We start from the raw sequence: 21,661 nt of genomic DNA on the forward strand, positions 1-21,661 counted from the left end.
TCTACTATAATATATCTTTCCTTAGACAAGGGGACCAAAGCTGTTCACAGCATTTTAGGTATGTCTTGTATAGTTAACGCTACTCTACCTCTTTGTAATAAAGGCTAACTTTCCATTTACCTTTCCCATTACCTGAATTTTGATGAACTTTTTGTGATTCATGGATGAGGATCCCCAAATAATAATCAGCTCCTCTATTCCTCCTGCCAGAGGGCATAACCTAACATTTTCTCACATTAAATTCCATCTGCTGAGGTTTTTATCCATTTACTTAACCTGTCTATATCCCACTGAAAACTTTTTGTCTCATCCTCACCATTTGAATTCTCACTTATTTGTGTCCACTGGAAACTTGTTGATAGCATATATCACATCCCTTATCTAGGTGATTACTATACATTGTAAAAAAATTGCAAATAAATCTAGCACTATTTTCTGTGGCACTTACAGGTTGCCAGCCTGAACATCATCTCTTGCTCAATACAAAAATACAGCCACTACTCGTGGTATATAGAGGCTGGACCCAATCTCAGACAGACAGTTCTGAAGACACATCACTGGGTCTGTATATGTGTTTGTTTTTTTAAAAAAGCTGTTTTTCACCTGTTCAGAGATATTAATAACACCTCCAGAGCAAGTAGGACTTGAACTTGGGCCTCCCAATCCAGGGTAGGGACAAACTACTGTGCCACAAGACAGCCCTTTAAGTCTGTTTGCTGCTGGAACCCAGGCTCAGGTGATGAGTTCCAGTTGGGCAGGATATTGCCTGTTACCAAGGGAGCTCTATATGGAGATGAATTAGTCATCCCCCCATGGGCCTTAAAGGAGTTATCACAATATACAAGCAGACAGATGTAACAGATGTGGTGGAGTAAAAATATTAAGGGAATGCAGTTCACTTGCACCATAGGACAGCGGGGTATCCTTTGCTTCTGCTGAGTCAGTCTGATTTCCCCATACAGCTTCCTTCCAAGTCATTTCATTGCTTTCATCCAGACATGATGTAGTTGGCACACTAATTGTTTAGTCTCTTAAACCATTGATTGGAGGCAGCAGCTTAGAGGTAAATGATGAGTGAGAATAGCCAGCCATCTTCCCAACAGTGAGATGCTGTCATTTTGTAGTCGGGTGGTTCCCTACCCCTATATTGTTCACAAGCAGGCTAACCACTTGGTCAGTATCCTGAGTTTTGTTGTGCATGCTGAAAACGGTTTCAGATTGGAAAAACCAGATCAACAAAGATTGTTGTCTTGCTCGCTGAGCTGGCTTGTTCTGGCTCAGATGTTTTGTCACCATGCAAAGTGACATCATCAGTGGAGCCTCCGATGAAGCGACATTATTCTACTCTGCTTGGAATTTATACTGTCCAGTCCGTTATGGTGAGTAGTATAATTTCCAGTTTTGACCTGTATAGGTTTGTATATAGGGCCCAATTCTATGTGTTTGTTAATTGCCTTACCGATGGAGAACCATGCCTCTAGGAATTCCCCTGCATGTTTACGTTTGGCTTAGGCTATTGTGGTTACCTTGCCCCAGTTAAACTGACGACCTTCATTGTTGAATATTTACAGATCTTTGCCAAAACTTTAAACCAGATCAATAGTCTCTGAAAAAACCTGCTATGAACACAAACCCAGAATGCTAATGATCCAGCAAATCTGGCCCAACATCCAACCACACTGCTTGACCAAAGTAATTGTGTCAACACAAGGCAATGAGTTCAAGTAGCTTCTTTCTAAATTGCAACATTTCCATCTCAGAAGGTTTATTTGGTTTAAAGCAGTATCCTTAACTCATTTTGGTCCACAATCCAAAAATAAACTCAGAGTGGTCTTTACAACTAAAAAAGAAACTTAATCTAATGTGCATGTCTGTATCATTTATTCCTCTATAAAGCTGAATAAATGCTCAAGGAAGACCTCTTGCATTCTTATCTATGAGAATGCCTCAATGTGATTGGCTGTTTATCCTGGTTGATGACATCACTGTGGTTGGATGTCGATAAGTATTAATATACATGAATTTACTGGCTCCCTTGACCAGATTCATATGAAAGACAGGAAAGGGAAACATCACACCACAGAGACAGCGTGATCTTTGTGAGTAAGATGTTTTTTTTAAAAAAAGCAAAACAGGTTCTATGACAAGTTCTGTTATATGACCATTGACTGAGAAGCTCCAGCCTCTTCATAAACATGCTGTTAAGTTAAAACCATGCTAGTTTCAGGCCACAGGATCTAATCAAAGTAAACAGGCATAACTTGCATTTGATTAGCCTCTGTGACATCAAACGGTCAATTGAAGGATACTTCTTTCTACATATTATCAGGATAAATCATCAGGAAATTATTACTCCCAATAATGATGAGATGAGCTAAAACTATGCATGCATATAAATAGAGTGTTCGTAAATTTTGACTTAAAAATATGTAATGCTGAATCAGAATAAACCAAAAGCAGTCATGAATTTTTCTTCAATTACAAATTATGCAAGATGATGATGACAAATCATTTTGATTGCAATCAAGAACTAATCACTAATAACAATGACTCAAACAGTACTGCATTAAACATGAAATGATTACTTTGCAGTAAGTAAATTTATACGTTGATTAGAAAAATGTATTTTGCCTCACTGGGATCACTAAAATTCCGCTTCCTCAGTTTTTCTATCAATTGTTTGGAAGATTTCTTTTGGAAAAATGTAAAACTGTTTGTTTAACACAGTCTGCCATTGGCTTGTTTTTAAATATACCTATGAAAATACATCAAGAGAAAATGCCTATAATCTTATCTTTTAACATTAAAGCAGTCTTCCTTAGCAAGCACAAAAAAAAATTATGCTTTCATAATATTGGCAGGATGTATGCATCAATCACATGATACAATGCTATCACTAAGTGCACACATATTTTAGCAAGGGGGCCTGCTGTGTTCCTGAAATTAGATATGGAACATCACAGTACAAACACTGAATAGTTGAACAAGTTTTGTGATTTTAGTGTTAATGTTTTAATTTAAATGGCAGAGAAGGGAGATTTAAATGAGCCAGGTGATATCCTTCAAAACAAAACAAAACAATGTTTGTACCTGATGTGTCATGATGGAACCCAATTGTGGTAAGAATTCTCACTGTGGTCTTATAAAAAGCTGAAGGAAAAAGACATCCTCAAAGGTTGCATCGAACAATTGCAAAAATGAACAATTTTACTCGCTGAAAACAATGAAACTCATCGATTATAAGTGAAGAGCAATTTAGCTGGAGTACAGGTCTGAAAATATTCCGATGAAAGGTCATCAAGTTAACATTAGACAATTACAACTCATTCAACATCTATCAACCTACAGACTGTCTGGTTCAGTTTATTTCCCTGCAGATGTTATCTGACCTACTAAATGTTTCCTTTATTTCTGTATTCCAGCAGCCATAGTATATTGCCTTTGGCCTTAAATACAGAGATTCACAATTTGAACACTGTGCCAATGGCTCAGACATACAAACTTATCGCCTTGAAGACAGAGGTAAATTCAGAGTCCAACAAAGGAGGGCCAAGATAGTGAGTAGCAAGAAAACAAAGTTATGAAGGCAAACTGGTAAAGTAATGTAGGAGAGGTCGAGTAAACATAGGTCCCTCAGAAAATGAATCTGGGGAGGCAGTTATGGGGAACAGAGGAGTTGAACAGCTCTTTGCAGTCTTTACGTGGAAGAAACGTCAATCATTCCATTATTACTTAAGAATGTGGGATTGGTGGGGGTGGGGGGACGAATTAAGTACCATCACCTTTACTGGAGAAGTGGTATTAGACAAATTCCGTTAGGCTAAAGGCAGACAAGTCCCCCAGGCTTGATAGCTTCCACCCTATTATCCTAAACGAGATAGCTACAGAGATAGTGAATGCATTAGTCTGATTTTCAAACAAAAAATTTGGATTCTGGAGAAGTACCAGAGGATTGGAAAATTGCCAAAGTGACGCCCCTATTCAAAAAAGGGAGGCAAAACAGCAGATAACTGTAAGCCAATTATCCCAACATCGATTGTTAGAAATGCATTGGTATCAATGAAGAGGAAGTAATAGCAGGATATTTGGAAAATCATAATCTAATCAAGCACAGTCAGCATGGCTTCATAGAAGGAAAATTGTGTCTGACTAATTTATTACATTTTTTCAAGGAAATCTCAACCAGACTGGATAAAGGGGAACCAGCAGAGGTGTTTGTTCGGACTTCCTTCAGGTACCTCATGAATATACCTCACAAAAGGTTAAGTCATAAAATAAAAGCCCACAGTGTTGCAAGTAGTATATTGGAATGGTTGGAGAATTGGTTATTGGGCAGGAAACAGTGAATGGGGACAAGGGCTTCTTTTTCAGATTCATGACCCATGACCAGTGATGTTCTGCAGGGAGCAGTGCTGCGATCACAACTATTCATAAAATAGGACATTTGCAGATGACACAAAGAAAGGCAAGTTGCAAAAGGGATACAAACAGCTTAAGTAAGTGGGCAAGAAGTTGACAATGGAGTGTAAATGTTGGAAGACGGAAGTTGTTCATTTTGGAAGGGAGAAAAAAGAATGGTATTATTTAAAAGAAAAAAACTGCAGAAAGCAGCAACACAAAAGGGAGTTGCAGGCACATGTGCACACAGGTACAACAGCGACTTGGGAAGGCTAATGGAATGTTGGCCCTTATTTCAAGAGAGTTGGAGTTGAAGTCCGAGAGTCTTGCAGCAATTGTTCAAGTGTTGGTGAGGCCACATCTGGAGTACTGTGACCAATTTTGGTCCTTTATTTAAAGGGAAAATATCATTTCATTGCAGCAGTTCAGAGAAGGTTGAGGATGATTCCTGGTATGGACCAATCATCTTATGAGCAAAGGCTAAGTAGGGTGGGGCTGAAGCGACTGGACTTTAGAGGAATGAGAGGTGATCTCCTTCATCCTTTATTCATTCATGCGATAAGGGCATCGCTGGCTAGGCAGCATTTATTGCCCATCCCTAATTTCCCAGAGGATAGTTAAGAGTCAGCTACATTGCCGTGGGCCTGGAGTCACATCTAGACCAGATCAGGTGAGGATGGCAGTTTCCTTCCCTAAAGGACATTCGTGACCCAGATCAGTTTTTCCAACAATTGACAATGGATTCACAGTCATCATTAGATTCTTAATTCCAGATATATATTGAATTCAAATTCCACCATCTACCATGACAGGATTCAAACCCGGGTCACCAGATCATTATCTGGGTCTCTGGATTAACAGTCCAGAAATAATACCACTAGGCCATTGCCTCCCCCGGTGATCGCATTGAAGTATTTCTAAGGGGCTTTCCATGGTAAATGCTGAGAGGATGTTTCCCCTCCTTGGAGAATCTAAGACCAGATGGCATAGTCTGAGTAAAGGATAACCAATTTAAGACTGATCTGAGGAGGGATTCTCTTCTCAGAGACTTGAATGACTTTGGAACTCCTTGCCACAGAAAGCTGTGGGGATGGATTTCTTGTGTATATTTAAGTCTGAAATAGAGAGATTTTTGATCAAGACTTACAGGGAAAATCCAGAAAAGTGCACTTGAAGAATGTTGGATCAGCCATGATTCTATTGAATGGCGGAGCAGGCTCAAGGAGCCAAATGGTCTTCTCTTGTTCCTATTTCATTTCTTAAGGATCAGTAGAAAGTGTATGGGGAAACCAAAATAATGTGTGCAATTGCAGTTCTTAATTTTAGGTTCAGGAAAATACATATCCAACATTAAAATATCAGTAGAACCATGAAGAAAATTCAAGAGGATTCAGCATACATGCCATCACCACAAAGATAGAAAGCAGGATGCCACTGGAGATCACTGAAAAATTTTGAAATTCTTTCATGAGAAAAGAATGGCAGAACTCAAGGCCCATTCCTAATTGCCCTTGAAAGGTGAAGATAAACCATTTTCTCCAATCATTGTAGTCAGCAACCCTAAAATAGATTATTGCTGATTGTTGGGGAGAAAAACTATTTGCTGCATGTTTGTGCCAATTCAAAAAGGAAGTGGGTGAATTTGTGAATTATTGTGGTACATGCCCATGTATTTTCAATGTTCACCTCCTGTGAACAATGCATTAGAGTTGTAGACACAGTGTGGAGAAACAGTATTGAATCACATCCTAACCTGCTAGCTTATTTTGAAAGATTGGCTATCACTTAAGAGAAAGTAAAAAAAATTACTGCAATGTAAATTCTTATAAGCTGAATACCAGGACAGGCAGAGAGATCAATAGAGACTAAAGTGGTACAGGAGGCATTGGTCGTGCAGATGAACAGTAAGAGAGAAAGCACTGTCCCATGAGAGGACAAGGATGCCCTCAATACCCAACTCTGGAATGAATTGGGAATTGGGAAAGGTTAGACTTAAACTTTCAACATTGCCAGAAAAAGTCTAATGTAGGTACTGAACATCGGGTGAAAGCATTTTCAGATTATGCATCTTACCCAGTACCCCACCAGCCTCTCACACTACTCTATACACCATGCCCCATCACTCATGCAGCAGCACTCTATGCCACTTGAGATTGATGCCCAATATTTAGATGCTGCACCTTATCCTCTTGATATGCAAATGAACATTGAAGCCAGTGAATTGAAAGTATTGTCACAATACTGTTAGGTAGATGGTTCAGGGTTATGTTTCTCTCAAAAGAAATGATGCAATTGTGACCATTTTCTAAGTCAGGCTGTTGCAGGACTTAGAGGGGGTAGTGCTCCCATATGCCTGGTGCTCTCCAGGTCACAGACATCTCAGCGCTTGGGAGTTACCAAGTTGGAAAACGCTGAAAACTTTTCTTCTTTGTTAAGAAGTAAAAACAAAAGAGAAACAGCTATGATTTGTTATTTGGTTTGAGTTCAATACAAACATGCTAACGGACAGTTTTTCCCTCAGCCTCTGGTGGCATTCCAAACACCATTTTCTTAGGTATTTTACATGTACAAGATAATTTCCAAGTGAGACTCCAATCAACAACAGAAAGCTTCCTACCACAGAAAGGAACAGGCAGAAGAGGATCTTTAACAGTGATTCCAAGACAAAAGTCGAAAATGATATGATATCAGAGTCAAATGAAGGAAGTGGATGCTTCAGTCACCTGTCACCTCCCACAAAAACGAATTACAGGATTTTACGGTCATTTACTGCAAACAGTGTAACAAAAGTAAAAAAGGCGACAGAAACAAAACCAACTTGTTAGCCATCCATCACGTAATGGAGTGGAAGGTAGAACGTGAATGAGTTGGCCTGCTTAATGTTCTGACGTTGCCACCTCTCTCACCCTTGTTTTTATGACACTGGTTGCAGAATAGAATGTCTCTCTCCCTCTCAAACAAAGCAGCGATGAAATTGTGCATGTTGCCAAAAGCGTTCAATATTTTGTTAACTACAGAAGTCTGAACTGTGACTAAACTGTCTGGGAGAGCCAAGCTGAGACTGAGATAAAAATAAAGTTGGAAAATAAAGTGAGATATTTTACATGAAAAAAATTAGAGCAAAAGAATATGAGAATCAGGTGAGTCTGGCCCATGATTCAAATCTTATGATGATTGAGTCATACATTTTGAATGGGAGTTCGCAAATGTGGGATGGATAAATGGTAAACCTTGTTGGAACTAAGCTGAAAGGCCCAGCAAGTTGCCAGACTTACAGAAACCTTCAAAGTAGTTCTTAGATCCTGAAGTTAATCTTCCATTTTTTCCCATTTGAGACTATAAGGGGGATTTACAACTAATGAGAACAGAAAGCAATGTAACCTTAAGAGTTTGGTTTACACCATTATTAGCAGTTCCCTGTACTTTTAACATCTTTAACATAACTTGCTATTGAAGAAGGAGCACAGATATTCAGATTCATATTTCTTGTCTTTCGTATACAAAAATGCTTTTGATTCATACTGGGAATTTCGTGGCTACTTTCATGGATTCTTGAAAGAATTTGGAAATGTTACTGGCCTCTACTGAGATAATAACAGTGCAGAAGAGCTCCCAGCATCTGACTGGTCAGCAGCTCTCTACAGGTATGACCTACTGCTGATCTAGTAAGTGTTCAAGTGCCTCCACAAGCTTCAGCCAAGTATATGGTAAACTATTCCAGCACTAACTGCGACTTCACCAGAACCACTGATGAAATAAAAATGAACACCTGAGAAATATTTAGTTTTTCTTTCACAAGAATAAAGTGCATTGATTGAGGAATAAAAAACCCTTTCAATCTTTTAAGCTAATCAATGCACTGTTGTTTCTTATTTAAAGTAGATAAGGCAGAGATGATGGTCAAAATCAAAGCAACAAAGTGAAATGACTAAAGTAAAACAAAATGAGCACTTACATTTGTGTAGACTGAATCCTGAGGGGATATCATCTGTCCTCCCACTGTGTTACATTGGTTAAATTGTTTTGCTTAATTTCCACTACACAAATGGGAATCATCTCAAATTTGTGCTGCAAATCCTTAGCCATAGTGCACATATATGCTTTGCAAACATAATCATGGTTATGATAAAAGGTTTTGCAAGCAATAAACCATAAGAAAATTGTAGCAATCTTTAGTTTCCAGAGACTATTTACAGGCATTGAAGCTTTATACTGTATTGTCTGCGATGCAGGGGAATTAAAAAAAAATTTAAATAGGGCTGTAGGTGAAACAGCACAATGAAGATGGTCAAATTCCATTCAGTGGAGGTGATTCATACATATAGAAGTCTGGAAAATTGTTGTTTGGAAAATACATAGGTGCAGCATACGTAATATGAACCCAAATGTTACGGAGGGTGAATGGGTTCATGAATTAAAAATATTTCCAAAGTGACAGTTGAATTTCAAAAACAATAAATGATAGTGAGACTGTTCTATAGATATCATAAGTAAGGATTACAGAGTTACCAACCACAAGTTACAAATACACATCAAAGGTAAGAAAAAAAGTGTCAAATTCAATATACATTTGTGTAAAGGCATTTTGGAACATGATTTTTAGGCAAAATGGGTTATTTTTACACAAGTTTTAAATGACATTTGGACAAGTACCCAAATAGGAAAGGTTTAGAGGGACATGGGCCGGATGCAAGCAAATGGGACTAGTTAGTTTAGGAAACTTGGTCAGCATGGAGGAGCTGGACTGAAGGGACTGTTTCCATGCTGTATGGCCCTATTACTCTAAGTAATACTTGAAGAGTTGAAGTGAATGCTGGGTCCTTGGGACTGTTGAACTAGTGGGAACAGCAAGCCCAAGCTATTGAAAGTTACGTCTGACCTTTCAATGAGAAAGCAGCAATTGCGAAAAAGACTCATTAGATTGTTCTGACTACCCGTACATCTAAAACTAGCACAAATTCAGAGAAAAACAGAGGATTTCAGGCTAAAATTTTGAGGTTAACAATGACACAAGATCAAATATTACTCGAGCATTTATGTTTGGCCTGTTCAGAGCTTCGTGTCCATTCAAAGACATTGTCATGGAGGGATTGTCTAGATAATATGTTTCACTATGTTTAGTCATGTTGGGAGATTCAATTGTTATTACTCAAGGATGGTTTTGTAGCAAACAGCAGAAGTGCAACATTTATAGCCATGAGTTGAATGTAATTCTATAACCGTACAGAGATCTTTATGTCATACATTTCATAACATTATAGAATCGTAGGCTCATACAGTGCAGAGAGGCCCTTCAGCCCATGAATTCTGCATTGACACATGAGAAACACCTGACTTTCAACCTAATCCCATTTATCTGCACTTGGCCCATTGTATTTAACATTGTGCAACTGCTCATCTAGTTACATTTTAAACTATGCTAGGTACTTTTCCTCTACTGTCCTCCCAGGCGGTGCATTCCAGACTGTCACCACCCCATGGTTTCCTCACATCCACAAAACCTCCTGCCCCTCATCTTAAACCCATGTCACCCTGTGGCTGACCCTTCAACTAAAGGGTACAACTGCTCCTTATCCACCTGTCAATGCCCCTCATAGTCTTGTACACCTCAATCAGATCGCCCTCAGTCTTCTCTGCTCCAACAAAAACAAGCCAAGCCTTTCCAACCTTGCCACATGACTTACATTTTCCATCTCAGGGGCAGCATCGTGATGAACCTCCTCCATTTACCCTCCTGTGCATTCACATCTTTTCTACAATGTGGCAAACAGAACTGCACACAGTGCTCTCGCTGGCTTCTCACCAAATTTCTATAAACTCCAACATGACTAAACTGCTTTTGTAACCTATGGCTTGATTGATAAAGGCAAGAGTCCCATATGCCTTTTTCATGCCCTTCCACCTTCAGAGAACTACGGACAAATACTCCAAGGTCTCTTTCTTCCAAAGAGCTTCCTGGTGGCATGCCATTTATTCAATACTTCCTTGTCAAATTACTCCTTCCGAAGTATATCACCGCACACTTTTCAGAGTTAAATTCTATCTGCCATGTACCTGCCCAGTTGAGCATCCCACTTATATCTTCTTGCACAGCAAGATGCTAAACGTCGCTATTAACCACCTGGCCAATCTTTGTGTTATCCACAAACTTACTAATCCAACACCACCCCCAACTTACACACAGTCATCTAGGTCATTCACATTAATGTTGAAATATAGGGGACCTAGAAGAGATTCCTGCGGTATGCCGTTGGACACTGCCTTCCAGTCACGAAAGCAGCCTTCCGACATCATCCTCTGTCGCCTACAACTGAGCAATTTTTGAATCCACTTCATCAATGACCCTGCATCCCATGTGCATTTGCCTTCTTAATAAGATAGTAAGGGGTATGGGCCAAAGGCAGGTTTATAGAGTTAGGCCAGAGATCAGCAATGATCACACTGAATGGTAGAACAGGCTTGAGAGGCTGAATGGCCCACTCCTGTTCTTGTGTTCCTCCAAAAGCAATCAAGTGTTATGTATAAAGGCATCCTGATCCTTACATACTGCAGAAATTTGCAGTTTGCCTCCATTTAAATAACATTGTCTATTTTTATTCTTCCTGCCAACATAGAAGAGCTGGCCTTTTTCCATAATCCATCTGCCAAATGTTTTTGCTGACTCACTTGTCTTAACTAACTCCCTTTGTAGGCTCTTTATGTCCTCCTCATAATTTTCTTTCCTGCCTACCTTTATAGTCAGCAAAATGAGTGGCCATGTATTTGGTCTCATATATTAGGTCTTTCATAGAGACTGTAAGTAGTTGAGGCACTGAGCCCCATGGTATTCCACTGGTTACAGCTGACCAATCTGAAAAATGATGTATTTGCCCATACCCTTAGCTTCCTGTTAAGTAATTAATCCTCTAGCTATGACAATATATCTCCCCTTCATACTATGAGGTTTTGCTTTGAATAGTAAGCTTGTGGCTCCTTACCAAATGCCTTTTGAAAATCCAAGTATGACACAACTATAGGTTTCCTATTTATCTATGTTACTTGTTACTTCCTCAAACAACTCCAAGTTAGCTTTGCACAAGAGTTGGTTTAGCTCAATTAGCTAGATGGTTGGTTCACAAAGCTGTGTGACACCAATAGCATAGGTTCAATCCCTACACTAGTTGAGGTTACCATGAAGGATTCTTCTTCTCAACCTATCTCTATGCCTGAGGTGTGGTGACTCTCAGATTAAACCACCACCTGTCATCTCTCTCTCTAATAAGAGAGCAGCCCTATGGTTCAGTAAGACTGTAGCGAGTTGAATGGTCTATTCACAGTTCTTTTCCAGAACGTTTCGTGTAAATTTGTCATTGAAGGATGGGGTGCATTATAGTCTCACTTCATTGCCATTATCAATACCACAGTAATCTCCAGTTACTTTTTTTTTGTAAAAGGCAACATTGCTTATGGTATGAATTTCTGGGAGAGAAGTTAACATGAAGTAGAGGTTGAAAGTCTCTGATGTATTGTTTATTTTGAGTTCCAGATATTTGTAATTGGCAAGACATGCAATAGGGCAGCACAAGCCATTTAATTGGCATTTGAAGTATACACATTGGGAAACAATTTCCAAGGTATAAACATCCAAAGCATTGTAGCAGACAAATAATTAACAACAGGTCGCTGAAAAATCTGTGCAAAACACTACTCCAAAACTCTATTTTATGCAAATCTGTCATAAATTCATTGATTTTTTTTCTCTCTGCCTTGATTACCCTAAGATTGCATAAACTATTTTAACCCATACCTCAACTTGACCTGCCAGTTTTGATTATTTGTAGCCACATACACACAGCTGTCTCCCTGCACCCTCTTTAGAAATACGCCCTTATTATTTTCCTCACATTCCCTCTCCTGGTTCTTCCTTCCAAAATGTACCACTTCACAAAGACCTGCATTAAATTCCATCTGCCACATGTCTGCACAATCCATCAACCTTCCTATGTCTTCCAGCATTCTATTTTTGTCCCCTTCACAACAGTTTTGCACCATTTTCAAATTTGAATGTTGTTCCCTTTACACACAAGCTTACAGCATGAACACAAAAATAAAGCCATAGTTGTAGACATGGCCCTTGTAACACCAACGTCTACCTTCTTTCAGTCCAAGAATTTGCTGTCCGACAGCAATTTGTTTCCTGTCACTCAGCAGATTTCAGAAACTTCACTGTCAATTTTCTTCTACTGGTTTCACTTTCTTGACAAGGTTATTATGTGATGTTTCGTGAATGCCTTTGAGAAACTCAAACACGTTTGGTATATCCAAAAAAAATTTGTTAATGACAATTTGCTTGTAATACATTAATCTATAATTGTCCACGTTAGCATTAATTTTGTCTTTTTTATTTGGAACTTTCACACTAACCAGGTTAAAGTAATTTGTCTCTAGTTACTGGATTTATCCTTCCACCATTACTTGAATAAATGTACATTTGCAATTCTCTTGGATTGCTCTGTTTCTGCAGAGATTAAAAATTATAGACAGCATTTGCATAATTTTCACCTACTTCCCTCAGCAATGTCAGATGCATCCTGGTCATATTTCAAATTTAAACACAGTCAGTCAGCCTGTTTATATCTCATGAATTTATAGCCTATTTAGTATCTCAACTCCTTGTTTCACCAGGACTGTAGAAGGCAATATCTCTCTTGGTAAATAGACAAAGTTACTCATTTAGTAGCTCAACAATGCCCTATGCCATTGATTTCCTTAAGACCTAAATCAATCCCAACACTGAAATCACAAGGTGTGGAGCTGGATGAACACAGCAGGCCAAGCAGCATCAGAGGATCTGAAAGGCTGATGTGTCTAGGCCCAAAACGTCAACCTTCCTGCTCCTCTGATGCTGCTTGGCCTGCTGTGCTCATCCAGCTCCACGCCTTGTTATGTCAGATTCTCCAGCATCTGCAGTTCCTACTATCTTTCTCAATTCCAACCCCAATTCCTCTTATGCTTTTAGTATTTGCGTTTATGGGAGGCATTTGGACTGCTTATTGTGTTTATTGCCAATCACTTCTCAAACTGTCTTTGCTCTTCCTCACTTCTCTGTCATGTGCTCCCACCCCACAGTTTTTTTAAAAATTCGTCATACTCCCCACCTTTTCTCACATCTAGGGACCTCCGATTGCATGCCCGATATACATATATTACACAAACTCTTAGATCTTTAAAGACATCCAATTTTTACTTTACAATTTTGCTCAATTTCAATTTATCTGTGACAAATTCATTCTAACCCCAGTGAAACTGTCCTCCTCTGAGTAATTTTACATTTGTCCTCTTTGTTTGCCCTAACCTAAATCTTAGGATTCTACAATCAATATTCTGCCCAAGTTTCACTATTCACACCACGTCCACTTTAACCACTTCTTGCCCCAGCACTGGATCCAGCAATGCTTCCTTCCTCAAAAGGAAAATTATGCAGGTGCAGGAAACCTGAAATGGAAATGAGAATGCTGGAGATATTCTGATCAGGCAGCATTTGTGGAGAGAGAAAAACCAGAGGTCAAGGTTGCAATTTTCCAGGTTTTTTTTGACAACGGTTTAGGGAGGGAGGACAGTTGCTGAAGTGGTAAGGAATGCATCTGGTAAGGGGGGGGGGGGGTGTTCAATTTTCAAAGTTACTGAAAGATTTGTAGGTACACTGCTCATTGGAAGCCTAATGAGCCTTTTAAGTGGCCAATGACAGACCATTTTCTACATTCACTGGCATTTTTCGACATCAAAATGTGTGAGAAGACAGCTTAATGAAACTCTGGCACTCCATTATCAATAGAAGGGCTATCTTCTGTCTATTGTGCATCGCCCCACTTTGCCAAATTTAGAAGTGCCTAGTTTTCCCACAACTACCTTGAGCTTTGAGGTATCCGGTCAGTAAGGCACACTTTCCAGCTGTAGCTGCCTCAACGATGGCCACGATCAGGTGCGGTGCTGCTGAAATACTCAGCTTCTCATCGGCCGGCAGAAGAAATGGTGGTGCTTGAACTGGCCAGCAACACGGGTCCCTGGACCCAGCTGCCCAGCAAAACCAGGCAGCCTCGGCTGTCAACGCTGACTTCACATCAAGAAAATGCAGGCCAATGTTTCAAATCAGTGACCCATCATCACATCGATGGTGTAAATCGTACATCTGACAGGACTAAGGTGTCCTGCCAGCTGTTCATTTATTAGTCTACACTGTAGGGGATTTAACACTAAAATAAAACTCAAGACTTTGAACATCGGTCTAAGATTTAAAACAAAAAGGCTTTGAAGAAGGGTCACTAGTCCCAAAACTTTGATTCTGCTTTCTCCCCATATATGCTGCTGGATCTGATGAGTTTCTCCAGTTATTTCTGTTTTTACCTAAGATTTATAACCCTGTTTAATTATGCTGATTCTTTATTTTAGACTGTGGATTTTTACTTCCACATTGACAAGGTTGATGACTCGTTCCTCTCCGCGTTAGCTCTGACCTCGATCTCCTGATGCTCCTTACTCACTCCCTTTTTTAAAGGCAAGATGAAACATTATAATTCCAGCTGATAACCTGCAAATGAATTTTATTTTAGTCTTTCTGCATTGCTTCCATGCATTCTTGCCTTTGCTCCTATTCAAGTTGGTGCCACCTAGATATTTTATACGCTTGGATGGGGCATTGGAATCTTACAAAAAACAGATTCTGATAAGGAGTCCAAATTGTTTGATATGACCTCATCAAGTCTATCCTAAAACCAATTCATAAATAATTGAATAGGGGCTCTCTATTCCATTTCAAATCAGTCCCAGATAATTGGAATAAATGGTAGAGCAAGTATTAAAAATATGTACGTCAGTAGGTGTATCATCACTAGCATTCATGCATTTCCAACTTGTCCAAGGATTATTAGCACAGGAAAGATATCATCATTATTAATGTTAAAGTATAAATAATTTAGCTTTGGAGTTCTTATTTAGTTAGCAAGGCAAAGAAATTTTGGGGCAAAAATCTAATGCAAAGATCTAGAAATTAACCAGAACTAAAATAACTTACAAACATTAATTATGTAAATTGGTTTTTTTTAAATCATCCTGTGAGAAGTTCATGTCAAAAATAACCCAAGGGTTTGTTTTAAAACATTGGCATGTTTTGCATAGACATAAGATTATTGTCATTATACCAAGTCTACAATAACATACTGTGACAGTTTAAATGGCAGCCCTAATTCAACCAATTCACAATCGCCAACATTAATGAGAAGCAGAACAATAACAATTGCATTTTAAATTGTTTCAGTGAGAATATGCAGGGTAGTAAAAAGTTTGAGGAAATGATGGCGTTACCATGCCCATGACTGAGTAGTACAAAATGGGCAAAGACTGCCTATGGTTCACGCAGCAGAACATGGCTCAAAGTAGTTCGAACACTTGGGACTCGATTAACATAGAATGTGCAGCTGCAGTTGCTTACATTGGTGAGAATGTTTCACACTAATAAGCTGTTTCTCCTGATTTTTTAAAAAATCAGTTATAATGTTAAGAGTAGGTTTTAGTTAAGATTCTTCAGGTAATCATTGACATAGATTCTGAAGTAGTTCACATCCGCATATAAATATAAAAAGAAGATCACTAAAAGCATTAGAGGAGAAAATGTTTCAGACAGTAAAAGCAGCCCCCTTTATTACAGAGGGGAATGAATACAGAGATTAGCAAACATTGGAATGTGGAGTGAATGAACACATTAAGACACAATTTGTTGCCGAAAGAATTCTAACATAAGGTGAAACCACATAGCTTTGCTGGCACTGATCAAAAGTCAATATTCTTTTGTGCTCCCTGTGATGAGGAATTTAAAAAAAGGTTCCTGAAGTAATAGGCAAGTGTCCAATTAATTGGCAGTTAACATGGTGCAGCTGGCTCATATGACTTTAATACAGCATTAATTGTGAAAAGCCTCAAGAAGGAAGATAAGAAAGTCTAGAAGATTAAAAAAAACACGATGAAGGGCCAAGGGTGGGCCACAAGCCTTTCTATTTCTTGGTTGTTCAGTGATAGGACTAGCCGAATTGGAAATTAACCAAAATTGCTGATGCAAACTTGGGCTGTGTAAGATGCTGTATCACAGATAACAAAGTGTGGAGCTGGAATACCACAGCAGGCCAAGCAGCACAAAAGTTGACGCTTCGGGCCTAGACCCTTCATCAGAAAAGGGGGATGGGGACAGGGTTCTGAAATAAATACGGATGGGGTTGGGGGGCGGATTGATGATGGGTAGTGGAGAAGATAGGTGGAGAGGAGACAGACAAGTTAAAGGGGCAGGGATGGAGCCTGTAGAAGTGAGTATAGGTGGGGAGGTAGAGAGGAGATATGTCAATCCAGGGAGGACCAACAGGTCAAGGGGGTGGGATGAGGTTAGTAGGTAGGAAATGGAGGTGCGGCTGGAGGTGGGAGGAGGGGATAGGTGAAAGAAAGAACAGGTTAGGGAGGCGGGGACAAGCTAGGCTGGTTTTGGGATGCAGTGGGGGGGAGGGGAGATTGTGAAGCTTGTGAAATCCACATAGGTACCATTGGGTTGCAGGGTTCCCAACCAGAATATGAGTTGCTGTTCCTGCAAACTTCGGGTGGCATTGGTGTGGCACTGCAGGACGCCCAGGATGGACAGGTCATCTAAGGAATGCAAGGGGGAGTTGAAATGGTTCGCGACTGGGAGGTGCAGTTGTTTACTGTGAACTGAGTGTAGGTGTTCTGCAAAGCGGTCCCCGAGCCTCCGCTTGGTTTCCCCGATGTAGAGGAAGCCACACCAGGTACAGCGGATGCAGTATCCCACATTGGTAGCTGTGCAGGTGAACATCTGCTTAATGTGGAAAGTCATCTTGGGGCCTGGGATGGGGGTGAGGGAGGAGGTGTGGGGGCAAGTGTAGCACTTCCTGCGATTGCAGGGGAAAGTGCCGGGTGTGGTGGGGTTGGAGGGGAATGCGGAGCGGACAAGGGAGTCCCAGAGGAGAGAGTGGTCCCTCCGGAAAGCAGACAAGGGTGGGGATGGAAAAATGTCTTTGGTGGTGGGGTCGGATTGTAGACGGCGTATCAGACAGCCAGTTGCAGAGGGATAACTCGGTGCTGCTGACCAATAGAAATCAAGGCGGTGTGGGGGGGGATGTGTGCTCTAAATTTAAACTGCATAGGTTAAGACAGTCTGAAGTTTTTGTGTGCCTTTTTGCTATGCTTTAACTAAAGCTGTAAATTGCAATGAAGGTCACCTGATACCTACCACCAGTCTTGGACTCTCATTGAACGTATGGCTTGATAGAAGCTATGGTGAATTTTTTATTTGCAAATTATAAGATCAGCTGTGTTCGTAGGTACATCATCAATAGCAACATTTCCTGCCCATTCCTAACTGCCCTCACCAAGGCAACGGTTGACCAGCTTCTGGAACCACTACAGTCCACTTGGTGCAATGCTATTCAATATTTGCAGGATCTCGACACAGCAAAGAAGGAATCAGACACATTTCCAGGCCACAACTGTGCATCATTTAGAGAGGCATTTGGAGATGGTGGCGTTTCCATGTGCCTGCTTCCCTTGTACCTCTGGTGCTTTGGGGGAATTGTTGTCATGCGTATTGTAGATGACACAGAGATTGAAACTTACATCTCTGGACCTTTGGACCTGTAATTTAGCAGCTGGGACTAAAAAGGTAAGTAACATACAACCAAACCCTGTGAATTAATATTTCGGCATAGCTGGTCATCCAGTTTTGCTACTTCAGCTGTTTCAACTCTGCTCCCTTGCATACCTGTGCATTTTTAAAATGGCTCAATCATTTGTTAGTATTCATAGCCTCCTCCTGTTCCGCTACCAAACTGAGTAATCAAAGAGCTGTCCCTTTGGTCATTTATTTTGATGTTAGTGGTCCAGAGGAGTAGCATCCAGAAAATTAGAACAATTTTATCAACTTCATTGATATAAAATTGCAAGGTGCTTCGAGCTACCATCTCCGACCACAGTCTTCCCATTGCCACAGTAAAATGTGATGTCCCAGACCGAACATGATGAATTTCATGGCTCTCTAGACAAAATGTGCAATGACTCTGTTCAGGCATTGTAATTAACAATTCTTCCACCCTGCTGGATTGCCCAATACAGATCATGTTGGTGAATTCTGGAGTGAATTTAATTGAGCTACTAACTCCCTGTAATGTTGGTGTCCCTCCTATTTATATAGTACCAAAGAGACATTCCCCAAGCAGATAAAATTCTTTGTGAATGCTATTAAAGCATTTGCAATATTAAAATAATGACCTTGTCTCGCATAAAGTCTCATTAAACTCACAGCAATAGGTATCAGCACAAAGACTGAAGAAAAATTTTATTCCTTTTGGAAATTGTGTCAAAAGAGCATTTAGCAGAAACATTTAACCCATCACATCAAGGTAAAGCAACAGAAAATAAATTTATAATGTTATAACTGGGTTCTAGGAGACAATCTTTTCACCAGCTGAGACAACCATTATCAAGAGTTGGGGTGGTAATTGAATTGGTATTCACAACTGAGGATGAGGAGCCCACACTCATTAAATGGCCAAGTGGTTACACAGCGAGGAGCATGTAGGTTTGGAGGCAGGAAGGATAATAATGCATTTGCATGACCACCATTCCCAATTGAGCCTAACATCAAATAGGAAGTCCTTACACTGGACAAGGGGCAGCTCAGGAGAAAGTTCAACATTTCCAAGCTTATTGCAAGTATAACTAACATATACAGAGCATCAACAAATTACTTCAAAGTCACGCACCCTGTTTCGAAGGCACAGACACTGTCCAGACTACTGACAGTGAATAAACATGTAAGAACTAATACTTCATACGTACTATCAGTTGATTACCTGATTCATAAACAGAATATTATGGCTGTTATGGTGCATGGTAGTACCCCTACTTGTAAGCCAGGAGGCCCAGGTTCAAGTCCCACCTGCTGCAGTGGTGTGTTAAAACATCTCTGAACAGGTCAATTGGAAAATATTTATAAAAACAACGTCAGGTTCCACATGGGCGTGGGCTTACTACATCCACGCTGACTACGCTATAACCATTTGACCCCTACCACATTAAACTGCCTCTAATTTATCAGACAGTTTTTCAGAAATCCAGTTCTGAGTAAACAGAAATATTCTCTGACTAAACATTGTGCAATCCAAAGCGCTTGTCTTCACCCACTGCCAAAAGCTCTCCAGCTAAAGCCAGTGAGTTCCTCCCTTGCCTTCATCGCTGTCAGAAACTAGACCAGTTTTATACATGACACAATGGTGAAATTCCAACCAATTCCTCAATCACTGAGAATGTTATCTCTGCCAAAGCAGCCCGACCTCAGCTCAGAAAGTCTGACTCATGCCTTTGCCACCTCCAGACTCGATTGTCTTTGCTCAACTGGACAATCTCCCATCTTCCTTACGTCGACATAAACTAATGCCACCTGAATCTTAACTTGTACTAAACTCCACTCAGCTATTGACGCTATACTCACTGACTTAAACTGGCTCTCAGTTGGACAACCCCTTAAAAATAAAACAACTATATTTTTTCCAATGCTTCCCAGCCTTGCCTTTTTCTGTCTATGTAACCTCCTCCCCATCTGCAAACGCCTAAGATCTCAGTTCTCCCTTCAATATTCCCTTCAATAGCAATGAATTTAATCACTTCATTGATGAGCACTGCTCCCTTGAACTTCTAGGTCCCAAAGTCCCAGAATTCCCTCACTACACTTCTCTCAAGTTCCACCTGTATTTTCTTCTTTAAGACATCACGTTATGCCTCCCTCTTTCTCAGATTTTTGGTCATCTGTCGTAATATCTCTTTAGTGAACCATATCAAATCTAGTCAATAGCTTTCCTGAAATAACAGGTGTAGAGCTGGATGAACACAGCAGGCCAAGCAGCAGAGGAGCAGGAAGGCTGACGTTTCAGGCCTATAGGCGTTTTGTTATGTCAAAGGTATTATATAAATTGTGAATTGCTGTTCTTTAATTGCAAAATAATCATCATGTCATCCCTTTTCATATTACTGGGCTGCAGTACTGGACTCAAAACAGGAAAATCCTTACACAATCTCCTGGCCTCCTGTCACAGCTTTCAGTTTTAGTGATGTGATTGCCTCCTTTTGTCTATTTCTCTTTATTTAATTTTGTCATCTCTTAATATCAGATAGTTGAGAAACTTTAGCAACAAGGGCAAGATGATTGTTGTTGTGTATTTGTGTAAGTCTGGCAGACTGAGACAAGGTAAAGAATTACTTATTATTTACACTTTAAAGGGTGAATATGAAAAAATAGAAAATTTGCATTTTAACATCTACTCCCTCAGTATTTCTCCTCAAGGTGTGAAGTCATTTGTCTTCAAAAACACATTTTGAATCAATCACACGCCCCATATTTATTGCAGGAAATTCCTAAAATGGGACTGGCAGTTTGGGTAGAAGGCAACACAAAAGCAAGATCTTCAGAAGACATAAACACAGCGTTTAAACAAGTGCTCAGCAGGTCTGGCAACTTCTGTGGACAGAGAAACAGAGCTAACATTTCGAGTCCAGTATGACTGTTCTTCAGATTTTCCGCAGATATGGAGGAGCCAGATACAGAATTCCTGGTGCAAGAACAAAATCAGTTAGCAAACGCAAGTCACCAGGAACTCACGTTTTAATGATACACAAGACGGGCAGTGATAAAGAAGAAGACAAATGTTGTGGATTTCATTACGATTTTGTAACAGCATTTCAGTTAAAAAGTAACTGAGGGCACAAGCCCCCTGATGAACCTGACAGCAGTAATTACCTAATGAATCACTGGGAAATAAGGATCACTTGAGTTCAGACACACAGTTATTGTTTAGAACTTTTAACAACTGCCTTAATTCTTTTCACCTCTGTCCTCAATACAAAATGACTGTCACTAATAACTGGAAAGCTACATAATTTTCTCTCCCATGAAATGGCAAAAAGGTTAAGAACATGAACAAACGAACCTTATCTGAGACATGAAGGAAACTGAGTGATTCTACACTGCACTGAAACTAAACAGCCATTCAAAATGTAAATTTCACTCCATCCAACCATCTTATAATAACTGGTGGTGCAGAAGAAGATTGAATTTTACATTGACCAGGGGCTTACAAAGCATTTTACCTGATTTACTTGAGGCAGACAACAACCTAATTAATGTTTATTCCTAGTTGATCAGATTGAACAGTTTCAAATGAGTTTAGCTTGACAGAGG

The 21,661-nt window shown here is 39.9% G+C and overlaps 1 protein-coding gene across 1 annotated transcript in view; it reads right to left on the reverse strand.

The window, feature by feature from the left end:
• Nucleotides 1-21,661, reverse strand: part of kcnt2 (potassium channel, subfamily T, member 2) — a 702,110-nt gene that overhangs the window by 590,352 nt on the left and 90,097 nt on the right. The window lies entirely within an intron of this gene.

This window comes from Stegostoma tigrinum, chromosome 8 (genome assembly GCF_030684315.1).
Source record: "Stegostoma tigrinum isolate sSteTig4 chromosome 8, sSteTig4.hap1, whole genome shotgun sequence".
In the NCBI taxonomy this organism is placed as follows: Eukaryota; Metazoa; Chordata; class Chondrichthyes; order Orectolobiformes; family Stegostomatidae; genus Stegostoma; species Stegostoma tigrinum.